Source organism: Suricata suricatta, chromosome 15 (genome assembly GCF_006229205.1).
Source record: "Suricata suricatta isolate VVHF042 chromosome 15, meerkat_22Aug2017_6uvM2_HiC, whole genome shotgun sequence".
Taxonomy (NCBI): domain Eukaryota; kingdom Metazoa; phylum Chordata; class Mammalia; order Carnivora; family Herpestidae; genus Suricata; species Suricata suricatta.
The window spans coordinates 62,970,970-62,981,880 of record NC_043714.1 but is presented as its reverse complement, the minus strand read 5'-3'; positions in this window follow the sequence as shown (position 1 = coordinate 62,981,880).

Genomic DNA, 10,911 nt, shown 5'->3' with positions numbered 1-10,911 from the left:
CCAGCCTCTCACAGAGGCGTCTTAGGTGAACTTACCTACCATTGCTCTGTGTGACACAGACTCTCCTCTGTGCTACATGGACATTGCCATCCCTAGAAACAAGGGAGCTCTCTCAGTGGGTCTGGTGTGGTGGATGCCATCCTGGGAAATTCTGTGCATGTGTAGTGCTGTTTCTGGTGAACACACAGGGGAGGTGATACCCCATCTCTGGAAAAGATCCTGAAGGGATTGAAAAGGAAGAGCAGGCCATGGCCAAAAAGGCTGTAACCAAGGAGGAATTTCAGGGTGAATGGATTGCTTCAGCGGCTGAGTGCACTCTACTCAGCCTGAAGTCAGGCTGGTCTGAAGGCGTGTAGGTGCTCTCTGTGCCCATCCAGCAGTTCCCTACTGAAGACGCGCCCACAGCTCCCACTGTGCAGACCGCTGAATGAGTAGGAACAACCACTGAGTGGTCCTAAGCTGCTCTCCAACAAGGGCGAACAAAATGGAAAAAGGTTGATGGAAAATAGTTTCTAAAAAAATTAAAACATAAAAGAAATTAAATGCAGCGGGAATCTACTAGAAGGTTTAAACAAAGGAGTGAAGCAATTTGGTTTATCTTTTACAAAGAACGTTCTGGCTGGTGTGTCAGGAGGCAGTGCTGAAATACCATTTGGGAGGCAGTGGCCGTGGTCAGGGTGAGAGAGGATGGTGGCCTGGGCTGGGACAGGAGTGCCAGTAATGAGGACAAGAGGGAGGATTCAGGCTATGTTCTGGAAGCTGGACTGACTGCTGAAATGAGTGATGTTCTGGGAGTTCTACTGTATGTACATACTACTGTATGTAATACTACAAATGGCTCTTTTGGTTGAGCGTCAGACTCTTTATTTCAGCCCAGGTCATGGTTCATGGGTTTGAGCTCCACATTGGGCTCTGTTGTGACAGCATGGAGCCTGCTTGGGATTCTCTCTCACCCTCTCTCTCTGTCTTCCCCTCTCTTGTTCTCCCTCCCCCTCAAAAATAAATAAATAAACTGAAAAAAAAAAGTACTACAAAGCTTAATTGTAGGAATGTTGGAGCTCTCTTCGGCTCTGAACCTGGGCTTTACTGAAAGCCTTTAACAGAAAACATCCTAACTACAAAAATTTCCACTTGGAAAAAATGCAAATGTGATTATGTGCTAGCTGGAGTGTAGGTGTTGGCATGTGAGTCCACAGGCATTTTCTGACCCAACACTGCCCTTATGTCAGAGGAAAAAAAGACATTGGCAGAAAATGTCCAAGTTTAAAGCCAAGAAGCAGCCCTGCACTTCACCCCAGAGACTGCCCTCTTGGCTGACAGTGAATCAGTAAGACGCCTTGTTTGAGCCCCATCATTTTCTCCTAATATCAACCAAGGAAAGGTGTCCAGAAGACAGAGTGACAGGTCTCTGGACAAGGAGGTGTGTGACACCCAAGCATTCAATCTGCTGCTCAGTCCTTTGTTTTTCTCAGTATTCCAGAGCTCCCTAGGAATCTGGGGAAATCAAGATTTGAATCAGCAGGACTTCAGAGTCTGTACAATGAACCTCAGGGACTGAATCAATCATGATTGTGCTCATTAACACGATGGAACCGACACTGACAAGCAGGTGGATGGAGGTGAATCCAGATACTAATCACATTTCACTTTCCTGTGCTTGAGTATATGCCCAGGGAATAATCTGATCACAGCGATGGTAATCACTTCAAAACTTATGGGCCAGCCCAACGGATCAAACTTAACTTTTAAAATTGGGGCAGGAAAAAAAAAGAGGCTTAGCTGATGATGTTTATCACAGACAGTGTGACAAATGCCCATTTTTCTATCTTAAAATGATGTTTAAAAAGGTTTCTTTCATCAAAATTCATCAGCATGGTATTCATTGCAGAGAATGTTTTTGGAATACTGATGCATGCTGAGCATACTTTGTACACCTGCTGGGAGCTAGGTCTGGGGGTGGGGTAGGGAATGGAGAGATAAGTAGGACTCGGGAAGTGCCCTGGAAGTCAGTTGTAGGACTGATGGACCAGTGGGTGAGGCTGATCTGGACAGAATGGTGGGTGTGGTCAAACCTTGAATAATTGGTATAAACAAAGGGCTCTGGAGAAGGAGGCCAGCACATCCATCTGTAGAGCACTATAAACAGCACTAACTTTGGGGCCAAATAAACTATGTTAGGAATCTCACCCATCCCACCTACCAATGTTTTCACCTGGGCAAGTTAGCCTAAACTCTCCAAGCCTCAGTTAGCCCATCATTGAAATGGGAGAAATAATTATCTCCACAGTCTTAGTGAGAAATAAATGAGATGAAGTATATTTAACGTCTACAGATGTAGCACATAGTTGGTGCTCAGCAAATGACAGAAAATGTAATATAGTATCTCCGCTTATCTACAGGGGATGTGTTCCAAGAACCCCAGGGGATGCCTGAAACCATGGGTAGTATTGAACCCATATATACCTTGTTTTTTCCTAAACATACACACCTATGATGCAGTTTAATTAATAAATTAGACACAGTAAGAGATTAACAATAATAATAAAAGAGAACAATTATAACAATATACTGTGATAAAAGTTACATGATTGTGGTCTCTCTCTCTCAAATTATCTTATTGCACTCACCCTTCTTCCTGTGATGATGCAAGATGATTTGATGCTTGTGAATGAGGTGAATGACGCAGATGTTGTGATGTAGTGTTAGCCCACTATTGACCCTCTGATGGCGTGTCAGAAGGAGGACCATCTGCCTGCAGACCACGGTTGACTTTGAAAGTAAGACCACAGGTAAAGGAGACTAGTGTATAGATTCTTAGTGACTGTCTACTAGAATTTCTTTTCTCTTTCTAATGAAAAGTCACTCTCTTTGGGGGTATCTTTGACTCATCAGGCAAGAATGAGGTTTGGATGTATCTGTAAATATGTTAGACACCCGTGCAATGTGATGGGTGATGGCTAATTAGCTGAGCTACTGGGGCTGGGAGATTCTACTAGATTCTAAATAAATGGTGGATAGAAGGAGCAAAGATGAGGTATGAGGGTTTGACACCCAGGAGAATTAGCAGAGATCTGTCTTGCAGAGGACCTTAGGAACCATCTAATTCAGCCTAATAGTAAAGTAGAGGAGACTGAAACCAAAGAGACAGAGTAACTGTTCTGAGACCCTTAGAGGAAGAGGCAAGGGGGCAGCCCACCATCCTCCATGGATTCCATTGTTCTCCCCTTTCCTGTTTCTGGTTTCCATGAGGCTCTGAAGGCAGATGGCAGTGAATGATTCAGAAACACCGAGCTTAGAAAGTCAGAGAAGAATTGAATATCTGAGCTCAACTTTTCTGCTTAGCTGTGGGAAGAAAACACTACTCATATTCCACTTGAGAATGATTCTGTAGGTCCCCCCCCCCCCCAGGAACTGAGGTGGAAGGAAGGAAGCATGGACAGCAATCCATGGTTCGCTGTGCTAGCTTGAATGACAGATTCTAATTGGCTGGTTAGTTGGTTGACTGAACTCTATCTCAAAGGTAGCTCGTATGAAATGAGGTTCCGATGCCAGAAATCTCTTGGTATAATCTAGAGAAATTAGAATCATAGACATAGAAAAATGTTGGAGTACAATTGTTACATAAAAAATACTGAACTATTCCCTAAGCAAATTTTCTGAGAGAATCAAAAAGAAACTCCTCTCGCCGAACCTTGAGTAGTGAAGTAGGAATCAGTCCAGTTGGGATTTGTGAAGACCAGGGATGACGCAGACGGCACTGTAGCTGGATGGCCTTGTGTGCATTGAGGATTTGGGGGAAGTGGTCCCTTGGCTGCCCTCAGCCCCCACAGGCAGTGACTGTGTCCTCAGAGTGAGCAGCTTTGCCAGTGCTGTCCATGGTCTGACCTTTGATCCACAGGGTGTCTAACCTGCCCGTGCCTCAATTTTTCCTTTCGTAAAACAAGGCCACATCTCTCAAATTTTGGGAGATGATATATGTGAAGTACTCCCCATGGTGCCTGGCTCGTAACAACTTCTAGATAAATGGTAGCTATTAATCAGCTGTGATTGTGGGATTCTAGGGATTCTCTCTCTTAACATTGTTAGGAGATAAGGGGAGGCTTATTTTTGCTTCCCCTTTAGTCCCTCCCATCCCCCCTCTCTCCCTCTCCTCCTCTGCCTCCCTTTCCACTTTTAAGGACCCTTGTGAGTACATTGGGTCCACCCAGATTACTTGGATAATGTCCCGATTTTAAAGTCAGCCGATTTTACATTCATCCCTTCAGCAATCTGAATTCCCTTTTGCCAGAGAACCTAACATTGTCATAGGTCCTGGGGGTCGTGGCATGGATTGTTTTGCTTGCCATGCCCACCGATTAGGTGTGCTGCCTTCAAGTCACTCAACTCTTTCTCAGTCTTCCCACCTGTCCTGCTGCACGGGTTAAAGGACAAAACATGCCTCAGGCCCTTAGCCAGTGTCTAGTGCATAACAAACACTCAGTGTGTAGTCTTCTCTTTCCTTTGTCAGAAATAAACACAACACTCTGGAGTTCTAGAGATTCTATCAGATCCTGAACCACAGTGCCCTAAAATGCTTCTCAGGGCTACGTCCTGGCATGCTTTCTTTTTTTTAAGTGGGCTCTACCCTCAGTGTGGGGCTTGAACTCACAACCCCTAGATTAAGAGTTGTGTGTTCTACCAACTGAGCCAGCCAGGCGCCAACGACCTGGCCTTCACAATGGAGAGGCAGCAAAGGCTGGGAGCCTGCCTGGTGCCTGGGTCACATGCTCCTTCCCTGCTCTCTGGACACCCCACGCACACCGCCCTCGAGGTTTTTGGCACTTGGCAGTGATTGTCCTGGGAAGGAAGTGCTCTCTCAGTGTCCTCGGGGGGACAGATGAATCACTGAGTGTGGGCCTGGCAAACAGTTCATTCTTCTATGAATGGTGACAGATATTCAAAAGGAAATGCCACTCAGTGCCCAGAACTTGCCTTGGACACAAAGGAAACTACCAGAGAGAGATATTCACTGTTCCCGGTGCCCTCACATGCCTGATGTCCCTTGAGCCTGCACCTCTGGGACATAGGGAGGGAGGCCACCATCAGTAGGCAGCTGGGGAAATTGAGGACTGGAGGGTAGGTGACTTGACCACTGTGACACAGCTTACCAGGGTCTGGGGTCCTGATTTCCATCCCTGGAGCCTTTCACCTGTGCCCGTGCTCTGGAAGGTCAGCTTGTTTAGCCGGAAAAGTGATTCTCAAACTTCAGCAGGCATCAGAGGCTCCTGGAAGGCTGGGCCCCCCTCCAGCATCGCTGATTCAGGAGATCTGGAGAGGAGGCGGAGAATTCGCATTTCTACCAAACTCCTGGGCTTTGGGTCTTCTCGCTAAGCTATATGGACTCTTGCAAGAATGGATGTGTATTAAATTTACATTATCTTTTGTGGTGTGAAGGCAAAAAATATCAGTGCTACTGGTTGGAGGGTTAAGCTTGGAGGATGGCTGAGTTAGAGAAGTTGGGGGGAAGGGGACAGATCTGGATCCTCCTGGTTGATTTCTCTTTCTTGGAGAAAGTGGTTTGTTTTCTCTGAGTCACTAAGGAGTCTCCATGGGCTCTGCTAGTAACTGCCACTGTCAAGTAGCTGAGGTTGAGAACGGGGACTGATACAGCCTCTGAGACAGAGCCCAGTCTGGGGTACAGCAGGGCAGAGGACCTGGGGCCCACTTAGGAAGTAGGTTTCTTGTCTACGCAGCTTCAGGGCTGTCCCTGTCCACTTGCCTGACTGGTAGCATGAGTCCCTTCCAGGGCCAGAGTTGGGCTACTCGCCTCCCAGCATGGAGCCCGGGCCATGGGCACTCATTGACAATCTGGGGTCATTTGACACTGTGCCCAAATAGGCACCTTGAAGAATGGACCACTCCTGTTTTCATGGCGGCTGTTGGCAGTTTGGGATAACCTGCATGCCGAGGTCTGGACAGCCTGGTGATTTGGCCAGGTGCTCTGCTCCCTCAGATCTGCATACTGCCTGTTGTCCCCTGCACATGGCATTCGATGGCACTTGTCAGCTTAGCATCAGATATCAATGTTGTTCTGATGTTCCATTCCCATGTCACCTCCTGTCCCAGGCTCAACCACCTGACGTAGCAGGGCACTTCTGGATATCTTCCGTAGAGATAACTCTGACTAACTGTCCTCTGTCACCTGTCATCCCTCTGGCTGGCGTGCCGGTCAGTGTGTGAGGACGGTGGTGTTTTTCCTTATACCTCTCTGGCTGCCTTAGTGTTGCTACTAAGCCATTTCAGCAATAGAGACTAATTTCACAAGAGAACAATGTGACGTCCCAGTAAATGTCAGGCACAAGGGAAGAGTTCCATCCTGTGGTGCCGAGGTGTAAAACCCCTCACATTTATAGCAGACCCTCCCCTCTGGAGCCCCACCCACAGCTCTGCCGTCAGCCTGAACAGTAGGGCTCTGTGTCTGGCAGGATCCTTTCCGCAGAATCACAGATAAGCTGTTCCCATTTTTCTTCTGGCGCTGCAGAGAAATGACAAAATCCAGGGCCAGAGTGCACAGACTAAACAGAACTGGCAAAGATGTGAGAGCGCATTGAGCCAGAGGGTCGCAAATAAGTTTTATTTCGTATACATTGCTACTGATTGCATGACTCTCTGCATTAGAAGCCCAGTCTGAGCTCTGGGAAGAAACAGAGACTTGATCATGTCTGTCTTGGGCATAGGATCGGAGGGTGGTCCTTGGTGGGTCATATATCACCATCAATTCTATTTATGGAACAGGAAACTCAGTCCCAATAAAATGAAAGGAACTTTCCCAGTTCACGTAACTTGTTAGTGGTAGATCTAAGAAGAGGTCCCGGGATTTTTAACAGTAATTCAATATATCCCATTCTCATAGAAATAGACTTTGGAAATGAGTAAACCTGAGTTCAAATCCCCAGCCCATCATTTATCAGCTGTGTGACTTTGGGCTGTCACTTAACATCTCTATGCTTCAGTTTCCTCCTGTGTCAATGGAATAAAAACGCCCACGTCCTTATGGGAGAGTTAAATGTCACCACGATATGTGTAGCTCAAGGCCTTATATGCATATTTAATTTGTTTCCTTTTTCCAACAGAAAATTATATTCACTATTAAGATGACATCCTCTGGGGAAGTTTGCACACCACAGCAACGGTTTAATTGTGTAATTGTCAGTCTGGTTTACTCCCTTGTGAACTCGGGGTCTGGGATCAGATTATCTCCAAGATTCCCCAAGCTTAAAAATTGCTATGACTCTAAATAATAACTTTAAAGGATTTCCTTTAGTTACTTCTACGAGTGGGTACTTGGTAAATGAGCCCTGGAGGATTTTCTGGAGTCAAACCAAGTTCTTTCCAGGGGCAGAGCATTCTAATCTCTTCTATGTTGTGCAACTCGTGGCCTGAAACCTTGGTACGTCACACTCCATTGTACTAGCGGTTTTCCTTCCCAGTTGCCTGCCGGGGCATGAGTCTTGTAAGGACAGGAGCTGGTCTGCACTGCTGCAGAGTGCCAGCACCCCACCTAGCCTGGGTGCTCAGCCCAAGGTGGCTGACTTTATCTCTAGGTGTTTTCTTTCTTTTCAAATTTTAACTTAAATTCTGTTTAGTTAACAGTGCAATATTGGTTTCAGGAGTAGAATGTAGTGATTCATCACTTACATACAACGCCCAGTGCTCATCACAATAAGTGCCCTCCTTAATACCCATCACCCATCTAGCCCATCTCCCACTGCCTCCCTTCACCAATCTTCAGTTTGTTCTCTAGTTTTAAGAGTCTCATATGGCTTGTTTTCTGCGGGTTGAGGTGTCCAAGGCTTAGCCATGGCGCGGGACTGGAACTTGCAAAACCCGGAACTGAGTTAGTCTGAAACTCTGGGCCTTGAGCCTCATTACTTCCACTCACAGCCTCTGGACTTTTCAATACATGAAACAGGGAAGCTGCTAAGTGACCCCTCTGTCCTTGAGGCAGAAGCTAAGCAAGCAATCTGGAAATGCAGCTGCCTCTTTGGCAGGGAACCGGATGGAGGCACAAGACTTTGGTATGAACAGCTGTACCTCCTCGGAGAGCCATTTCAGGTTAACCAAAGCATTCTCCCCGTAGGAGGAAGGCAGGGAGTGAGGAGAGAATGAGGCCCAGAGAGCTGGGCTCAACTGAGATTTATAAATAGGAACATGGAAACTCACAAAAGAAGCCAAGCAAGGCAAAGCAGAATGGGCAAGTCTCAGTGACCATTCTAAGAAGTAAATAACTAACAAGAGAGAAGCCAAATTTCTTGGAGACGTTTTGAAGGCCATTATGTAACTGTGTCTCCAGACTAGGATCTCAAGCACCAAGAGGGATGGAAGAAAGCTCTGGTGCTTACACTGTCCATTCCTTTATTTAGGCAACACTTTCTCCTTGCCCGTGGGCACGTGACCATACTAGATATAGAGGAAAGAATCATGATTAAGGCATTGTCTCTGTTGCTAGATTGCCAGAAGTTTAACCAGGGACAAAGGCCCATAAATAGCTCAGAGAGGCCATTGTAATTATCACTGTGTCATGCATACCTCACTTTGTATCATACTGTGTTTCTCATGGTGAACATCATTGTTTTTTCTGCCCAGAACTCTGCCGCTCCTCCTTGGAAATGCATCCCCTTCTTTTGGGGGTATTGTCCCCAGCCTACCCTATTATGAATGAGAGCCATATGTCTGGACATCTCTGACCCTAGTAAGCGGGGGAATGTCATGTGATTCAAGTCAGGGAAGCCAGAGCCCTTCCCTAGAACTGCTCTCACTGGGGCTAGGGGAACAGGTGCGCCCTTTCTCTCTGGAAGTAAGTCATAACGGGGGCCACAGCTGCAGGGACGAGTTTCCTACCCAAGAAGGAGGGGCGGCTGAGAGAGTAAACGCGATGGGGAGAAGCACAGATATGACACATGCACACACACACACGTGCACACAGACACATATGCACGCACTTCCCTATACACATAGGCACACGCACTTCCCTATACACATATGCACACGCAGAAAGAGGTTGAGAAGGAGACTGAGCGTGGGCAGCTGAGGGCTCTGGGGTCCCTGGTTTTACCGCCTGCCCTCCGTCTCCAGTGGTTTAGAAACACCAGCTAAGAGCCTCCCTTTTTCGTTGCAACCAGCTCCAATTCAGTTTCTGTCACTTAAAATAGGGGGGCCTGAATAATATATGTGCTCTCCCAGGAAGAAAGGGAAGGGAATGGCAGTCAATATGAGGGTTGGGCAAAAGATCTCACTTAGTTCTCAAAATAACCTGTGAGGTAAACTCATTTTTATGGTTAAAAAGAGGGAGAGGTTAAATAAGCTGCTCAGGGTCACAGAGCGAATAAGTGACCTCTGTGCAGCAGGTAGGGCCGAGCCCCAGGGCAGGGAGACAGTCAAGGTGAAAGCTATCCTAGGGTTCAGGGGACTCACAGGATTAAGCACACACTCTCATATGTTTATACATTATGGTAGGATTTTGAAAAATAAAGGGAGGGGCACCTGGGGGGCTCAGTCGGTTGAGCCTCTGACTTCAACTCAGGTCATGATCTCACATTCGTGGGTTCGAGCCTCGTGTTGGGCTCTGTGCTGACAGCTCAGAGCCGGGTGCCTGCTTCAGATTCTGTGTCTCCTTCTCTCTCTCTGCCCCTCCCCCCTCATGCTCTGTCTCAAAAATAAATAAAACATTTAAAAAAATTTTTTAAAAAGAAAAATAAAGGGAAAAATGGTAGAGAAAATTACTGACTTACAATGAAGCCTCACAGATGGGAAGGAGCTGACCACAGGAGGGAGGGGAAGGACTTGGCTCTCTCTCTGTCACTACACAGGCTGTGTGCAGGTGCACACACACACAATTTCATTTTTATCTTGTTCTGGAGTAAGTTGAAGACATGATGCCTCTTGACTTCTACATATTTCAGTATGTATTTCCTAGAAATAAGGATTATTCTCTTGCAGAATCACAGTAAAAATTATCAATATCTGAAATTTTAAGTTGATACAATATTATTATCCAATGTATAGCTCTTAGTCGTTTAGTTGGCTAGCTAACTATCTGATTTTCACCAGCCGTCCCAATGATTTCCTTTATAGAGAAAGTGCATCGTGAGTCATGTGTTGCATTCAGCGGTCATGCCTCCTTACCTCCATAATCTCGAACATTTAGTTCTTTCTTTGTCATTTATGACATTGTCATTTTTAAACAGTACAGGTCATTTAGTCTAAACCTCTCATTTTTGGGTTAGCTTATCTGGTGTTTTCTCAAACTTAGATTCAGGCTCTAGACTTTTGGTAGGAATATCCGGAAGTACATTGTATTCTGTTAGTGAATGATCTCAGGAGGCGAATGATGTCTATCTATTTTTCCCATTACTGGTGACATTTAATTGGGTGAAGGTAGGGTTGTTTTGTCTCCTATAAAGCTACTCTTTTTTGCCTTTGTGATTTGTTATGAATAATTATCTTTGGGGAAAGTTCTTCTTAAAATCTCCCCCAACCAGTTTCAATGTCCATATCAATAGATGCCCGAATCCAAAATTATGATGATAATTGCCCAATGGGTGGATTTCTACTCCTAGCATTCCTGTACACACACTAGCTGGCTTTTTAATTTAAGAAGGACATTCCCCTACTCTCCCAATTTTTTAACTTTATATCAGTATGGCCCTGTGGATTCTTACTTTATTCTATGGTTTAATAATACATTACTACCGTTGCTTATGGTAGTGCTTCAACTGTCCCTGGTTTGGCCAGCAGTGGCCCCTTCGAGCTGCCTTCTCTGTTATTTTGATAGATTTCCATTGTTCCTCAAGAACTTGCTTACTTTCTGGCCCATCGAGATGTTGTAGGCGACAACAGCCACAGCACAACAGGAGCATCAGGACAGTGGTG